Source organism: Pollicipes pollicipes, unplaced genomic scaffold, assembly GCF_011947565.3.
Source record: "Pollicipes pollicipes isolate AB1234 unplaced genomic scaffold, Ppol_2.1 Scaffold_4881;HRSCAF=5763_pilon_pilon_pilon, whole genome shotgun sequence".
Lineage (NCBI taxonomy): Eukaryota > Metazoa > Arthropoda > Thecostraca > Pollicipedomorpha > Pollicipedidae > Pollicipes > Pollicipes pollicipes.
This window is the reverse complement of record NW_023596576.1, coordinates 4,168,259-4,185,731: the sequence shown is the minus strand read 5'-3', so window position 1 is coordinate 4,185,731 and position 17,473 is coordinate 4,168,259. Positions and strand designations below refer to the sequence as shown.

The following is a 17,473-nucleotide window of genomic DNA, read 5'->3' as shown; positions in this document are numbered from 1 at the left end:
TGGGCTGTCCGGCGCGTCAGCCGGTGACGCGGACACAGGCGTAACAACGCCGCGATGGCGATGCGGCGGCCGTCTTCCGACTCTGACGCCGGGCAAACACCAGCTCGCAAACAGAGCCGGCGGCGGCGCGGCGAGGGCGCTGCGAGCCGCCGCTCCGATGACTCGGCCGGACGGCCCGGCGGCGCGGCCCGACCCTCGCCGGCGCCGGCCGCGCGGCGGCGGGCGGTTGGCCGCAGCGAGCCGCCGCGCCGGTGGCCCGCTGCACCGGCCCGGCTCAGAGCTAGGAGTGACCCGGGCTGGCTGGCCACGGCGCGTCTCCGGGATTGTGTGCGCGCCGGAGCATGAGCGCAGCAGCGCCTGTTTGCGTCGGCGTGTTTGTGAGCGGGGCGGCGCGGCGGCGGCGATTACCATAGGCGGCGACCGCGACCGGCCGCATCAGATGGGCGCCGGCGCGACGCCCTGGCGCGCGGCCGGCCGGGCGGCGGCGCGCCGCGCCCCGGAAGCGCGCGAGCCGCCGGTCAGCGGCGGTCACGGTCACGCCCGGCCGGCACCGCCCCGCCGGCGGCGGCGCGGGCGCGCCCTTTGTCGGGGCCGGCGATCGGGCGACGCGCGGCGGCGTCACGGCCGGCGCGGCCGGCGGCGCGCCGCCGCTGGCCCGCCTTTTATAGCGCCGGCCCATAATGAGAAGCATAATGGCGCCGCTGGGTAATGCTGGCGGAGGCCCGGACACGGCCGTAATCAAGGCTGGTGAGTCAGGCGGCGGCGGCGGGAAGGTCGCGCTGGCCGGGCCGACCCTGGCGCTGGGGCCCGCGCCAGGGAGCCGCCGCGCCGCCGCGCTGACTGCTGGAATCGCGGTGTGACGCAGCCGGCGCGACCAGCAGTGCTGTCGCATCGCGCGCGGTCCGGGGCTCGGCGCGGGGTTGGCGCCGGTGACGGACGGGGCTCGGTGACCTGCCGGGCGGGGCTCGGTGATGGGCGGGGCTCGGTGACCTGCCGGACGGGGCTCGGTGTCGGGCGGGGCTCGGTGACCTCCCGGGCGGGGCTCGGTGACCCGAGCGTCCAGGTCCGCTCAGCGCTTGAGGCGTGCGGAACGCGACCAGCACTCGTGATCGGTCGCGGGCAGAGATGGCTTCGCTCGGCATTTGTCAGGGAAGCGCCTGTCGAAGCGGCGCCGTGTCAGCATCGGATGTTCACGTGTTGGAATGACCTCGCGGAGAGCGGCGTCGAGCTCGGTGCGGCTCCCGCCGTGTATGCAAAACACGCCATGCCCGCTGTCAGGCTGATACGCTGTCCGACAAGCTTTCTACAGCGTCTCGTACGTTAAACGCCCGTCACACAACGGTTAAGTGTGACGTGGACATGGCTTCGATCTCAGCCGCCCCCCCCCCCCCGCCCATCCCACCCGGCCGGGTGCCCGCCAGCGGGCGCGGCCGTCCAGCGTAGTGTCAGGCTGGCCGGTCGCAGCCGGTGGCCAGCGGACGGTGCACCGGCCGCCCCGCTGGGGCCCAGTGGTGGGCGTCAGCGTGCAGACAATCCTCAGTCTTAGCCGGCCATCTATCAAAGGCTAATTAGCGTGATAGAGCAGTTAAATTTGCTGAGGCGGCGGGCCGAGGCCGCGCCGGCGCCGATTTACGGGCGGCGGCCGTGGGGGTGGCCAAGGTCGGCCGGGTGCCGAGTCACGGCCGGCGGGGCTGACCGTGACCCGAGTCACGGCCGGAGGAGCTGACCGTGGCCCGAGTCACGGCCGGCGGAGCTGACCGTGACCGGGAGTCACGGCCGGAGGAGCTGACCGTGACCCGAGTCACGGCCGACGGGGCTGACCGTGGCCCGAGTCACGGCCGGAGGAGCTGACCGTGACCGGGAGTCACGGCCGGAGGAGCTGACCGTGATCCGAGTCACGGCCGACGGGGCTGATCGTGACCCGAGTCACGGCCGGCAGGGTTGACCGTGACTCGGGTCACGGGTCAGCACCGGGGTGCAGTCCGGCCGGGTGCCGGGTCACGGCTGGCGGGGCTGACCGTGACCGGGAGTTACGGCCGGCGGGGCTGGCCGTGGCCGGGAGTCACGGCTGGCGGGGCTGACCGTGACCGGGAGTTACGGCCGGCGGGGCTGGCCGTGGCCCGGGTCACGGGTCAGCGCCGGGCCAGCAGTATGACTGGACAGGTCCGTGCTGTGTTGGGGTCCGGGCTGCCAGTGGGGCTGACCGGCTTGTCTGGAGCGGGCTGCCCCCCCCCCCCCCCTCCCATCCGACCGCGGGCGCTCATGAGCCTGGATGGCGATCTGCCTTCCGAACTGTTGTCTTATCTTATCCCAGTTCCGGCGAAATATGACAATGAAGTATTGGGTTGCCAATGGTTTAAGCAAGCCTTGCGCGTGGTTTTTCATTTGATGCCGGAAACGCCACATCTGTCACGGACACAAATGCCAAGCACAGAAAAATAAACCCAGACACGGCAACGACAAAGTCTGAACGATGGCGAGAGCGCGCTCCGCTCCGCACGTCTGTCGATGCTGCGCGGCGCCGCGTGCGTGACGGAAGCGCACGATGCGTGACAGCAAGGCCGGCACGATAAGGCGCGACTGCTGCTGCGACTCAGCTCCGGCCGGCGACGCTCACGCATGCGCGCTTTCACTTGGCAAGTCCGTCTCGAGCACTGGAATGCGAGTGGGAGCGCTGGAGAGACCGCTCACGGCTCGTGATTTCATGGCGGATGGCTCGTGTATCGGCACCGGCCAGATCTCGTGCGCCGCCGGAAGTCGACGTCAAAGGTCGGGATGCTGATGGCCTGCGATTGGACGGCGTCCAAAGGCAACCGGACGTCGTGCGCTAAACGGCCACGACGTGCCCATTAGATGCACCTGACAACAGACAGGTTGTGCAGACGGGGGGAGGGGGGGGGGGGGGGAGGCGGCGCGCCGCACCTCTCGGCCGGGGCATTGCGACCGCCGCCGCCTCTGCATAGCCTGTGCGCGCGCCGACGTCCCCGCCCCGTGCTAGCGGCGCAGCATATTCTGCGTGGCACGGCTTGGGGCGCTGACCTGACATGTGATGGAGTGGCCTGTTTTGACCTGAGCTGGACCGGCCTGACCTGAGCTGTCGTGACCTGAGCTGACCTGTCCCGTGTTTGTTACAGTCCGAGCGGCGCCAGCCTGACCTCCGTGGAGGAGGCGCGACAGTACCTGCGCACCGCTGGCACCTGCAAGTGCGGTCTCGAGTGCCCCATTCTTGTGGAGCGCTCGTTCAACTTCGATCCGAAGGTGGGTACGTCTGGGCCGCGTGTGCTGATGCAGCGCGCCCCGCGGACCGGAACACGTCGTCCGCACGTCGTGCGGCCTATGAGCGCATGGTCCGGCCGCGGCGGCTGGAGCGGCGGGCGGGGCGCGCTGCGGCTCGCTGCGGCCCCGCTGCTCCGGCGTGCCCCGGCGCCAGACCCAGAGCCAGCACGGCGACGGGGGTAGGATCTTTCGCCGGTGCTCGCGGTTTGTCGGCTCGTCAGCGCGCCGCCCGCTCTAGACACTATCGGCTAGTGATCGGCGGTAGCGCCGTCTCTCAATCCCACCGCCGCTATCTGATGCGGCGTGCGGGCTTCGCGCAGTCGAGCCATTTGGAAGTCGGTGTTCTTCGAGCCTGAGTGGCGCGATTAACATCGCGGTCATTTGAGCTGATGTTCGCCATCGCTCAGGAGTGACGGAATGGCCTAATCCGACCGCGGGGCGGCGAACTTGGGCACCTCTCCGGAAAGATTGCGTCCGTTATCTCCGCGCGCGGTGTGGGGTGCCGCGCTGTGTGCTGTGTGACGCGACGGGAACCGTGCATCTCCGTCTCCTGTCAGCCGGCAGTGTACCGTCGTGAATGCGCGCACTTCTGGTGGTAGCGCCGGCCTGCCCAGGCGGCCGTCGCACTCTGCGCCGTGCGTATTTCCGATGCTGATTACGGTGGAGACCCGGCCGTCTCTCCAGCGCCGTCCGCGGCCCGGCATTCCGGCTCCGCCGGCTGTCCGACTGGGCCGACCTGACCTGAACCTGACCCTGACCTGACCTGACCTGTTGCTTGTCGCCCGGGGCGCCGCGGCCTTGCGTCCGGTCAGGCGGCCGACGGTGCCGCGGGCAGTCCCCTCGCTAGCCTGTTGTTCCGCCGGCCACATCGGGCCGCTGTTTTTGTCTGGAGGCGGCGGGCCTCGGTGCCGGTGACACCGCTTGTTGTGACGGCGCGCCGCGGGTGGGGCGGCGGCCGGCTCCCGCTAATGGCTCCGGTGATCCGCAGACCCGGTTCCGACGATGGATCGCCGTCACGGTACGGCTGGCGGGCCCCCGCTGACCCGCTCGTGGTCTGCGGACCCGACGCCACTGTGTTGCGTGTTTCGTGTGCGCTACAAATCTGGCTACTGGACGCGCTTATCCACTCGAATCTGCCGGAGGTGCTGTCTGACGGTGGCTCCACTGACGTCTCAAGGCTCCCCGCCGGGCCGCCTTTCAGAGCATGTAGCAGCGAGGGTCACAGGGCTCGCAGTCTCTGCCGCCGACTGAAGCGGCGCTTGATCAGTAAAACACCCGGCGGACAGTTGAGTGGTGCTCCCGGGCGGCGACAAAGCGGGATGCTCCCCGCGCGCAAGACGAGGCCGTGCTCTCAGCGGCGGCATTGACGCCCGGCCGACGGGCGTTTCGCGCCGCTCCCTCGGCCCCGCCGCACAAAGCGAACAGAGAGGCCGCCAGCCCCGGCGACGGAGCGAGCTGAAAGCGCATCGGCCGGCCAGGGTATGGCGCCGCCCCTCCCGAGCGCCGCGCGCCTCTTCGCCGCCTAGATCACCGCCGCCGCCGCCGCGGCCGCCAGACGGGCCGCGGTGTGGACCCGCGCGCGGCGCGGCGGCAGAGCCGGCTACGGGGCGGATGGGAGCCACGGGAGCCACAGCCACCGCGGCCGCAGTGCCGCCGGTCGGATCGCGGCCGGCCCCGGCGCGGCGCTGCCGTGTCGGGCGGCTTCGGTACCCCCGGCCAGTTCGCCACGTCCGGCGCTCGTGGACATGTCGGCCTGCACCGGCGGCCGCGGCCTGCACGGCTGCAGCGCGGCGGACAATTTGTGGACGTTCGATGTGCCGCCAGATAGGCGCCGGCCTGTTTTAGCAACACGATCACGTTTCTGCAGGCTGGCTTTTTGAGTCTGGACGGCCCGCTTAACAGGACGAAGAGTGGACGCTAACAGAACACGGGTACCCACGGGAGTGCCCTTTTTGTTTTTGTGCTGAATGTTTCGAGAGTCGCGAAAATGTGCACGTTAGTGGTTTGTTTCAGCTGTTTTCTCCGTGACCCGCCTGTAGTGATGTAGGTAAATCTCATATCGGTCGCTGCTTCTCATCAATTTTTGCCAACGCCATTGTGAACCCTTGAGTGTTGGTGTTCATTGCCCCGCGGGCCGTTCTGTGACCCGCAGAGTTCCAGCTAACGTTTCTGAAGCATCTCTTAACCGCTTTTTGCTCTTTCGTTACCCGGGAGCCGTGTCAACTTCTGGTATGACTCCTACCACTCGCCACCAACGGTCAGCCCACGTCCTGACGCTTCCGTGTTTCTGACGCCCGCACGGCCGACGTTTTTTTTTTTTGACGTCCGTTTTCCGCTCGGGCCCCGTGTAACTCGCGCTCGGCCGTCATTTGTGCCGAGGCCCTCTCCGTCACGACAGCCTGCCACGGCTGACCGGCCCCCTGCGTCGACAGGTGATCACCCGACCTCGGAGCAACCGCCGGCGGCTCCGACAGCCCGCGAGGCCACCAATTACTGCAAAACACCGGCGGAAACGAGCCGGCCCTGCTCCGGCGCCCGACGCCCGCAAAGGTGGGCTCCCTCGCGCCGGCGGCCGTCACGCGCCCGTGACGCCCCCCCCCCCCCCCCCGGTCCGGAGGGGACGCCATCGATCGTCAGGTGCGCCGGCCGGCGCGCGGGGCGGCCGCATGTGTGTGAAAGCGCGGCGCGTGGCGGCCGCCGGCGCGGAGTACCTGGCGTCGCGGTGTGTTTGACAGATGCTGCTGCTGCGGCGGCGACGGCGGTACTCGCGCCGTGGTCTGACCGAACAAAGCCCGTGTTTGGACGGCGGCGGCGGCGGCGGCGGCAAAAACGCCGCCGGATCGGCAGCCGACCAAGCGGCAGTAAAGCGGCGGCCGGCCGGCGGTCTGGGCTCGCAGCGGACAGCGGCGGGCATGAGTGGCTCCCAGAGGGCAGCGGCGGGCGTGGGGGGGCTCCCAGAGGGCAGCGGCGGGGCGTGGGGGAGCTCCCATAGGGCAGCATCGGGCGTGGGTGGCTCCCATAGGGCAGCGGCGGGCATGGGTGGCTCCCAGAGGGCAGCGGCGGGCGTGGGGAGCTCCCAGAGGACAGCGGCGGGCGTGGGTGGCTCCCAGAGGGCAGCGGCGGGTGTGGGGGGGGGGGGGGCTCCCAGAGGACGGCGGCGGGCGTGGGTGGCTCCCAGAGGGCTGCTGCGGTCTGGGTGGCTCCCATAAGGCAGCGGCGGGCGTGGGTGGCTCCCAGAGGGCAGCGACGGGCATGGGTGGCTCCCAGAAAGCAGCGACGGAACTGGGCTCCCAGAGGGCCGCGGCGGGTCCGGGTGGCTCGCGAGGGCAGCGAGGGGCCTTGGGAGGGCAGCGGCGGGCCTGGGCGCCGCGCCGCGCCGTCGTCGGCGAGCAGCGCTTTTTGCGCGACGGAGAGAGGCTTGAGGAGGTGAACGCCGCCGTTTGTTTGTCTTGACGGTAAACGGATTGGCAGCTGACACATAAGTGAGCGGCAGATGGGCTGAAATGCTTCAGAGGTGTGAGGCGTTGGGACGTATGCTCCAGCTTCGAGAGGTGGTGTGCGTGCGGTGTGCGACGTCGCGCGTGCTTCCCGGCGGCGTGCGTCTTACCGCAGCCGGTCCGTTTGGGTCGGGTCGCTTCACTTTGGCTTCCGTGTCGTTGCCGCGCCGCGTTCTCGCCACCGTCGCGGTGAGCCTCAGGCGTGTTCAAGTCACTCACGTCGGTCTGTTGGGAATGCACTCACAGACGCACAGACACGCACACCTGCAACCGCTCCTCCGAGATGCGTCCTGCGTCGCGTAGCTGGCGGGCGTAGCGGCTGCAAGGGTCAGCGATTGGCGACTTCGCGCCGGCGCGGTTTGAACCAAGACCGTGTGACAGCCGCCGCCGGCCACCCTCACTCAGATGACCGCTGGCTGGGATACGGCAGGTGTTGCGGGCGCAGGCCGACGCTAGATGTTTGACAACCACTGGCCAGCGGTGGAAGTTTGACGGCCACCGGCCGGTTGCCAGAAGTCGGATGGTCATTGCTACACCAGCAGCGCGAGGGCCACGGGGCCAATCCAACAGCTGACGGTCACGCGCGGGACAGCGTGTGGGCCACCGGGGGTCCAGCCGGCCGTCTTCTGACGCCATGCCTCTGGCGTCGACCGGCGGCCGGACGTCACCAGCGGCGCGGCATCGCGATCTTCACGCCCGCCAAACACCGCCGCTTCGGATGCTTTACCCGTCGGTCGCGCTCCCCCCCCCCCCCCCCCCCCAACACCACCACGTGCCGTACCGCGCGGCAGCGGCGCGGGACTGTGAGCGCCGTGCGCGCCGTGTGGCTCGCGCCCGACCACAACTTCACATACAGGTCCGGGTGCAGGCTGTTGCACCTTTCACTGCCGTTACGAAGGCATCGTGCGGCAGCGTTTGCGGACTAGCTTCCGCGTCGTTTGCGTGGCGTAATCCGTTACCCGAGTCGTACATGGGCGGTTCCCGCGCTTTTGATTGGCGGTGGACCATTGTATTGGGACATTTTGTGTTAGCGTCACCGTTGTCCGCCACACTACGTTGATGCATTAAATGGTACCGCTTCATTCGTTTGCAGGTCTAGTCGGCGAAAAATGGCGTTCTCTTCTCCGTACTCTGCACGTATTTCTTTTGGCACGCTACATCGCCACTGACTCCACTTACGGCAAATGAGCCACCAGGAGACTAGTTAGCCCTCGCGGCGGACACATTCACGCCTGGTGAGGGCACCAGCTCGCACCTGTCCTTGGTCACGGTCTGTCGTGCCAGTGGCGGCCTCTAAGCGGACACAGCTCAGCGCCTCGTCCCGCCACGGCCGCGGCCGTCGGCTGTCGAACCCGGGGGCCGGCTGCCGGGCGGGCACGAGCCGGCGGCGTCGCTCCACGCGCCGGCCATTTGTCGCGGCCGGCAGTGTTTTGTCAAGCTGCTCCGGCGGCAGCTGCGCCTCCGCAGTAACAGGCCCACTCGGCGGCTAATTGAAGCCGATAGCATCGCGCCGAGCCGGCCGCTCGCAGCGCCGGTAACGGCCCGGGCCGGGCGGCTGGCGCCGCCGCCGCCCCGGGCGCATCGGCCGCTGTGCGGGCCGCTGTGTCGCCGCTCGCGACCCGCCGCCGCCGCCCGGGTGGCTGCCGCCCGGCCGGTCGGCAGCCGCCGCCGATTGATTGAAACCCGCGCCCGTCATAAGAGCGCCGCCGGCCACGCACAAAAAGCCGCGGGTAAAAACGGCGGCCGGCCGGGCGGCGGCCGCCGCGCACGGCCGCCGCCTGTTAATGCGCTGCCGGGTTGGCGATGCCACGCCAGATAACGGCCACTGCCGGCGTCCGACCGTGTCTTCGTAGGCTCCCGACGAGCTCCCGGAGGTCTCCCGGTGGCTGCGACCTCTTGCCTGTCTCCCGACGATCCTGTGGCGGTGTACCAATAGCCGCCTGATGCGGTTGCGACGATGTCCGGGCGGTGTCCCGGCGGTCTCTCGACAGTCTCCGGATCCGGCAGTGGCTGCCTGGAGCGGGGGTCTGTCTCAGCCCGATCTTTGGAGTGTAGTCGCAGTGTGGGCGTCTGCCCACGGCGTGCTGGCGGACCGCTTCGCTTGCCCCCTTGGGCCCGCCACCGGCGTGCCGTTCGCCCGGCTAGGCTGACACGCGCCGGGGCGGTCTCCACCCGATCCCGGTGATCCGCCGCCCGCCGCACACCGCCACGGAGCTCAGCCATCGGTAACGGCCGGATTAAAACGACGTGGTCTCCTTGTCGCCTCTGTAGGCAAATCAGCGAAGCGGCCGCCGCGCCGCAAAGCCCCGTTTTGACAGCGCACGTCACTGGCGTCTCCGACTGCCGCCGCCGTCTGGAGCCCCCGCGCTGCGGCAGCAGGAGTGCCGCGCACCGGCAGGTCGCGGGCGGGCGCGCGGGTGGCCCCGATAGGCGGCACGGCTGTGTGGCGGCCCGTGTGACAGGCCCGGCTGCCGGGCCGTCACGGCGGCGCCTGCGGAGCCGTGCCTCACCGCGCCCCGCCGGGCCGTACGCGGCGGCGGCGCGTCAGTGCCTACCGTCTGACTCCCGCGGAGAGCGCGGGCGGCCGCGGCGAGCCCCCGGGTGACCTCACCGTGCCTTCTTCACTGGCCCGTGACTCGCTTCCTGGCACGCGTGAGTCACTTGATCCGGCTTCTTTTGACAAGCGTATGAGTTGTGCGTGACGCGCCGGTGTCCGAGCTCGGTCTCGTGCGTGACGCCCCTACTGATGTGTCCGCAGATGTGCCGCCCACCTTCCAGGAGCAGCGCTGTAACCCGCACAACAACCCCTTCTTCCGGGAGCAGATGCTGCAGGTGAGAGGCGTCGGCGCTCGGCTGGGCCAGGCGAGCCGGCAGGACTGATGTCTGGCAGTGAGAGCCGCGCTCCGGGCGGAGGGACGAGACGCCCGGTGCCGTCGGGCAGCCAGTTACGAGCCTGGGCGGGTCCCAGACACGTGGGGCGGCTCCGGATCGCGCAGGCAGCTCGCGGCTCTGACGGCCATATGCACCGCCGTACGTCGGGAGCGGTTTCGGCTGCGTCGGCTGCGTCGGCTGCGGTGGCCGCCCCTCCAGGTATGGGCCGTCAGGTGCGGTGCCGGCGTGGCGGTGCAGCTTGAGCCTCAGGTGTGGGCGCTGGCTCAGGTGCTACGGCGGGCGGCGGCTCGCGGCCGGCCGCCTGCCCCGCCTGGCGGCCGCCGCGACACGGCGCCATGACGTCCCGTCGCCGCTTAATGAAGCTGCCCGCCGCCTGATTTATGATGGACGGCCGCGCCGCTGTCGGCCGGCCTGGCGCAGCCGGCGGCCCCGGCGCCAGGTGCCGACCCGGCGCCGCGCCGCTAGCGCCATCTGCCGCCGCTGCCTGTCGGCCGCCGTCGGCCCCCCGACCTCCTTCGAACGTTCCGACCCGCTCCGGAGGCTGGGGGCGCGGTGACCAGACGGCGGCTGGGATAGCGTGGGTGTGGGCCTCTGATGTTAGGAGCTGCCGGGGGTCGCTTTCCGGAGTGGGCGGCTAACCGTGCCGGCAGACAATAAATAATGTTATTGCATGCGGCAGCGCGCGACTTCCGCTCGAACGTGGCGGTAACAGCGCAGCGTGGCGGCGCAAAAGGCGAAGCGTTGCTAGCTTGGTGATGGCCGTGCGCTGGACGTTCGGTTTAAACGCCGTGGATTGTGACACCTTGCCGGAGGTCATGCTCGGACGCGTGGTCCCGGTCCCGGTCCCGGACCATGGTCCCGGTCCGAGTTGTGTGTCGTTCTGGGCGGCGTCGCACAAGCTCGTGACATGGGCTCCTGTACCACCCACTGCAGACGTGGTGTGTCATGGGACGCCTGCGAGAACTGCATCGCGATATTGGCATCCACTGGCACCTGAGAGTTACCCAGGTTTTGCCGACAAGAGGCCCAAATTATGCAGGCTTTCTGTGGCCATGGGAGCTATTCGTTCGAAATGGTTGGGAACGAATGTGTCTGGGCTGTTTTACCATTATTGTTGTTTATTAGTGTTTTCGGGCGCGTCGACTGCAATCGTCATTTTGCGCCCATGTTGTTTTACTACTTTCATAACCATTTCTGTGCTGTTGAACGAACGCTAGGACGTCCGTTTCGCGAACGTAACGTAAATTGCCGGACTGTTTAGAAAGATGTGGCTTTAGTCGGACGGATGTTTCTTTGTTTGGCTTGAATAAGATTTTGATGGTGACATGGGCACCGAGCCGAATTTATCCGTTCAGGACAGATATTTATGAGCGATAAGGGATTACGACTGACCTTCAGCGGCTGTCTTCGACCCAACAGGCCACGATAATCAGATTACCGAAAGCTGGTTAGCCGGGATTTTTACGTCCCATTTACCGGCAGATTACTACCGAAGAATGTCAGCGGAATGCCGACAGACTGCATGTATCCAAGCGTTTGGACCAGTGACTAACAAAGGCTGCGTTTCTCAGGCGATGGAGCAGATGGGTATGCAGCAGCAGCAGCAGCGCCTGCCGCCGCTACCGGCCGGGCCGCGGCAGGTGGTGCCGGCAGCGCCGCCTGGCTGGCCAGCGGGCGCCGCCTGTCGGCTGCCGGCGCCGCCGCCTCCGCCGCCTCCGCCGCCGCCGCCTCCACATCTGCTGCGCGCCCACTGGGACGAGCTGCGCCGGCGGCGGCGACAGGCAGGCCGCGGCCGTCGGCGCGGCTCGCCCTGTCCCAACGTGGACGTGCGCCAGCTGATCGGCTCGCCGCTGCCGGCCGCCGCCGCCGCCGCCGCCGGCGACCCGCGCACGCCCAGTTTCCTGGACGACCCGAGCGGCTACCTGGCCCAGCAGACGCAGCTGCTTAACGACACCATGCAGGAGGGCCTCAGTCCAGCGGCGCCCGAGACGGCGGCCGGGGTGCCGCTGGCCAGTACGGTCCCGCTGCCGGCCCGCGTCGGCAGACACACTCCGGCCGACTCGGCCGGCGACGCGGCCTCCTCCGCAGCCGCGCTGTCCCCGTCGCCGCCGGCTGCTGCCGAGGAGGAGGAGGAAGAGGAGGCGGCGGCAGCTCACTCGCCACCGCCGGAGCCGGCGGAGGCGCGGCCGCCGTCGGCGGAAGCGGCGCCGGCTGCCGGCCCGACGCGCGGCGCCGTCAGCAGCGCGCAGCACCCGAGCGTCACGCAGTCGCCGCCGCTGCCGTCGCGCACCGTGCCCGGCACCTCCAGCCCGACGACGGTCACGACGACGACGACGCGGCCGGCCGCCACCGCCCGGCCGTCTCCATCCTGCGCGGCGACGGCGGCGGCGGCGAGGCGTCCGACGCCGCCGGCGCTGGCTCCGGCGCCGCCGCAGTACCAGGTGGTGGGCGGCGCCGAGCTGCCGCTAATGCAGCAGCTGCCGGCCGGCCAGATCATCCTGCCGTCCGGACAGGTGATCCTGACGCAGCCGCTGCAGCCGATGGTGCAGTACGTGAACGCGTACTCGATGCAGAACCCGCTGCTGCTGCCAAACGGCACGTTTCTGCAGCCGCCGGCCGAGACCGAGCCGGCCCGCTCGCAGCCGGAGGCCTCGGCGCGCCGCCGCCGCCGCCGGCCGCCGCCCACCGTGGCCGCCATGCTGCAGCGGCCGCCGCAGCCGCAGCAGCAACCGCAGCCGCAGCCGCAGCAGGTGGTGGGTGGCGTGCCGACGCTGCTCGTGGGCGGCGCGGCCGGGAAGCCAGCGCCGGTGGTGTTCAGCTCGGCTCAACCGGGCGTCAACTTCCTGCAGCCGCTGCTGCTGCCGGGCGCCGGCGGCCAGCTGCTGATCCAGAACGTGGCGGGGCCGCTGTTTTTCGGCGGCACCGGCCGCCGGCTCGGGCGGCCACCTGCTACAGGTGGTGTCCGTGCTGGGTGACGGTGGACAGCCGGCCCTGCCACCGCCAGCGCCGCCGCCAGCCGCTGGTCAGCCACCGCCTCCACCGCAGCCGCAGCCGCAGCCACAGCCACAGTCGCAGCCGCAGCCGCAGCAGCCGCAGCCGCAGCCGCAGCCGCAGCCGCCGCGGCAGCCGCAGCAGCAGCAGCAGCAGCAGCAGCAGCAGCAGCAGCAGCAGCAGCAGCAGCAGCAGCAGCAGCAGCAGCAGCAGCAGCAGCCGCAGCAGCAGCAGCAGTGCATGCCGGCCGACTCTAGCACGCCGGGAGGTGGCGGCAGTTCGCCGGCTGCGGGCGGACTGGCGCGCGCCACGCCCGGACCTCCGGACGCCGAGCCGGTCAGTTCGACCGGCGAGCCGGCGGAGGAGGGCCAGCACGAGCGACCGGTGCGCACCGCCAAACGAAGACTGGAGCGCGGCCAAGGTACGGTCGCCGCCCGCCGTCGCTGCCGTGTGGAAGTGACGCGGTGCTCTTGGCTTTGGCAGCGCTGGGAAACTGGGTGGACGACTGTCCAACCTAGAGTAGCTGTCTCGGTCATCTGCCTATGATGCATTAAGTACAGGAATTCAGCACTTACTGAGGTGTATGGTTATGCCTGAACCGTCTGAGTTCCTCGGTCCCACTCTGAGGACGCAGAGGTCACTGCGTCCTACATGGTCACAAATTGCTTTCTTTCTCTGTGATATGGCACTGGCAGTTGAAAGGAAAGGCCTGCGTCAATAAATCACTTCGCTGTCATGCTTCAGACCGAATTGTTCACATTATGCCTGATTAGTACACGATGTGACATCCTCTGCACATCAAGGCAGCGGCCCTCCGTGATATCCTTATTGTCTGTTTCTTACGCACGTATCCCTTGTGACGGTCGTTCAAAAGTGAAGCACACTCCTGACTAATTTGGACACTGGTGGCTATTGGCCGCCCGCTACTGTACGCTGGTGTCGCTCGCCACTGTACCTCTGTTAGGCTCCGACCGTGACCGGGCGTGTGTGTGTGTGTGTGCGTGCCGGCAGACGGGGACGCGGAGCCGACGTTCGCCGCCGGTGACCTGGTGTGGGGCTCCAACCACGGCCTGGACTCGTGGCCCGGCCAGGTCATAGAGCGGACCGACGTCGAGGTGAGCCCTCCCCGGCCCCGTACCCTCCCCCCCTCCCGCCCCACGGACCCGGTGCTGCTCCCCACGCCTGGTCTGCGATCGTGGCAGCTCCGTGGCCCGACTCAGGCGCGCCAGGCATCTGTTGTGAGGTCGCAAACGGTATTTGTTGGCTGCGTGTTTTTCTGCTTGTAGTGCGTGACAGTGGCGCACGTGATATGACGTGTCCCAGTCAAAGTGGATCGGAGTTGCTGAACGGGTCGTGTTTATGTTCCAGGCGAGCGACGCGTGCAAGGTGTGGGTGCGCTGGTTTGGTGATCACACCATGTCCCTTCACCACACGGCTAAGCTAAGGAAATTTCACGACCACGCCACCAGCAAAGATAAGAAGTGAGTGCAGTATACGGGCTAATGGGGGGGGGGGGGGGCTGACCCTAGTTTGCGGCGTGCGCCGACCGTCGTGCCGTTGCGCCTAGTGGGTGGGCGTTATGTTCGATACATTTGTGTGCTTGGCTTCCATAGTATGAGCAGCAGTGCGTGAAAATGATGTAGTCTGGATGTAAAACAGTTCACAACGACCCTCTTCGTCAGTCGCTGGCTTCAGACGTCTATGTGCTTCGCTGCAGATCTCAAGCCGTATCTGCTGCACCCTTCGTGCTTGAGTAGTGGTCCGGCGAAAGTTGCTGCCGATCTGATGATGCCTCACACCCTCAGATCTCCCGTGGAGAACAGCAGTTTTGAAGAGGCTCTACAGGAGGCGCTGACGGCGCTCGAGTGTCAGCGAAAGTAGTAGTTAGTGATGATGTCAACAGGTGGCAGCTAATACCGAGTGCAGTCGTACAAACCGGAGTCAAGTGATGCGCGGCTCTCTAGTCTTAGGAGGGATCTGATCAAAGAGCACACGTGTCAGTGTTTTTGGCATATTGTTTTTCCATACTCTCAAAGAGTTCGAATTGTTTATTTTTACTCATGTAGTTCGTACATGTCGTGCGGGCGTGATGAAGTGTTTGGGGTGGATCTGGAGTGTTTTGGAGTGACTGGTTTTTACCCTGTACTGGTTTTTACCCGGCGCGGTGTCTTATTTCCTCCAGACATTCGAAATCTGATTTGATTAGACGTTATTTATGATTTCCTGTACTCTGAGCGTCGCATATTTTATACGGTAGCGGACACCAAGGCACATTTTGTCTATTTCACCCGTACGGAGCGTCGCGTGCACGCGCCGTCTGTCGTTGCGTTTTGTTGGCGGCGTCCACGGGCGGCACGTTCAGATGCACCAAAGAGTCGTCGCGCGAGCCGGCGGGTTCACGGGCCGGTCCCAGCTCTCTCCGGCCCCGGGCGTCTCCAGTACAACCGACCTGTGTTATTCTCACGCGAGCCGTGCCGCGCCGGCTGCCGTGGCCGCGCAGGACCGCCCGGGACCGCCCGCTCCGGGCGGCTGACCCGCCGTCCCACTCCAAGTGGCCTTAGCTGTCGCCGCGGCCGCCGTCCGGCCGCCGGCCGGTCGGTGGCGACGCTGGCGCCAGTCCCGTCCCGTCCCGGGTGCCGGCCCGCTGCGCCGGGCCGCGCCGGCGTGACCGCACGCTTCGCACTAACTCCACCGGCGGCGTCCAATAAAGAGCGGCGCCCCCGAGGCTGAGCTGTTTGTGGGCCGGATTGGCTAGTGCCTGGCGGCAGCCGCTGCAGGGCTTCGTGCGTCTGAGAGACCAGCAACAGCAGCAGCAGATGCCGCTGTGCTGACGAGTCTCGGGGAGACGAGATTCGTCGTTTTGCGAACGAGGCACGAGGCACGTTCTAGCTCTGTGCAATGCGTCTAAAGCGTGCAATATGACGCTGTTCTCCGGCCCATAACCGGGCGCGTGTCGATGCTGCTTGAAGAGTTTGTCAGTACCCACAACAATATTTCAGTCTCAGACACTTCATGTAAAATGATTTTCCACACATGCGGGACTCTGGCTGGGTATGTCTTCGGCAGTATGTTTTCTGCTGGCGTCTGTTAGCGACTGATCGTGAGCGCGCTTATCATTCTCAGCCTCCACTCCCCATGTGGCACTCGCAGTGTTCGCTGTTGGCCTTCCTCCAATCCACGTCCTTTGCCGACCGGCAGCTAGGCGTCCTGGGGCCCGCGTCACGGAACCATGGCAACGGGTCGCGCTATGAGGCATGTGGGCCTCGTTTATCTCCATTTACCGATCATGCTCTCCCTACCGTGTCTCCTGCGCCGGCTGCCTGAGCCGCAACTACCGCGACCTGTTCCCAATTACCCGGACCAGCCCAGCGTTCCGCGCCAGGCCGCCTTCCCAGTCCTGTCGCCTGTCCTTGGTCATCCCCGGCGGAAGCGAGCAGTGCGCGATGGTGGTGTGCTTGAGATTCGCACGATATTAAACACTTAACTTTTGGTGAAGGCAAATAATGCTGTTAACAGAATGTCCCAGGTCCCGTGTCGTCGGTGTGAAAGTGGCATGACAAAACTATTGTAAACGAAATCAGCCTTGCCCTATCTCTACCTTGACCTGTCTCGCAGTACCCGTTCAGGTATTTATCCTGGTATAAAACCTGTTAGTTTAGTTTTCCCTGAACTAGCGGAAGCTCTTATTTGAACAAGCAAATTTCAAAGCTGTCTTATTCCGACGAACTGAAATGCTAACACCTGGTTGCCACAACTTGGCTGAATTATCAAAGCGACAACAGCAAACTCATGGCAAGTGCTTTTCAATGTGTTCCACCGAATAAAACATATTCATGCAAGTAACTCACTGTTAATACACACTTCTACGACACATATTAACAAACTTTAGGCTGCAAGCTGATCCAGACCACGGCGGTCGCGCCGATGGTTGGATGCCATGGCCTCGAGAACAGCCGGGGCGACGGATGGTCGGCTGCCGCCTAAGGTCGGTGGCGTGCGGTCAGCCAGGGAATATTCGCTTGGCCCGTGGGGGCCTGGTCACGTATGGACGAGGCCTGGTCTCAGCACGGAGGAGCCTGCTTCACTGGGCGATCTGACATGTTCAGATCTGAAGGAGAGTGCACTGTTGGTGTGGTGGGCCCCCCTCCAGGGCCAATCGCCTCCCCCCCCCCGGAGAAGGGGGAGGGGGGGGACTTGTGAGCGGAGTTCGCTCCATCTAGATCCGTCGCGCCTCCGCGGCCCGCCGTCTTCGCCGGCGTGGTAACATCCCGCAAACTGGTGACGCGAGCGGTCTCATGAAATGTTTGTGTTAACTTCACCGAGTGGTCACGCGACGACAGTCCCGCGGTAACCCGTGACCGCAACACTGAGCACAACTCAACTCAGCATGACTCGACACGGCGCTCTCCACGCGGAGCGCGGTGGCATAACTTTACGTTCAGCACCCGCTTAGTACCAGCGTGTGCTAGGCGCCAGGCGGTTCTGCACAGGCCAGACGCAGAACATGAATATCACAGCCATTCCCAGCGCCGCGCCTGAACGCCGCGACGTCTCCCCCAGTCAGCCAAGCACTGCGATGCCCGCTTGTGCCCAGGGCGCCAACAGCTAGGCGCTCTAGGAACACATGGGGTCGACATCTGAGTGAGAAACAGACGGACCACGGAGCCCTATGTACGGACGACTCCGGCGCGGTTGAAACTGCATTGATGTCTGTGCGCGCGGACACCCCGTCTGCGGTGCAATCTGCGCACAGACATCGGTATCCCGGGTATGTCGTCGGTATGCCCCCGGTGCATCCCGTGTCGTAAACTCTCGCA

General features: G+C 66.7%; 1 long non-coding RNA gene across 1 annotated transcript; it reads left to right on the top strand.

Moving 5' to 3' along the window:
* The first annotated feature begins 5,809 nt into the window (after positions 1 to 5,809).
* LOC119101713 (uncharacterized) lies at positions 5,810 to 11,315 on the top strand. The gene is made up of 3 exons (XR_005094604.1): positions 5,810 to 5,826; positions 9,532 to 9,605; positions 11,237 to 11,315. It is a non-coding gene; the product is annotated as an uncharacterized LOC119101713 (long non-coding RNA).
* The last annotated feature ends 6,158 nt before the right edge of the window (positions 11,316 to 17,473 follow it).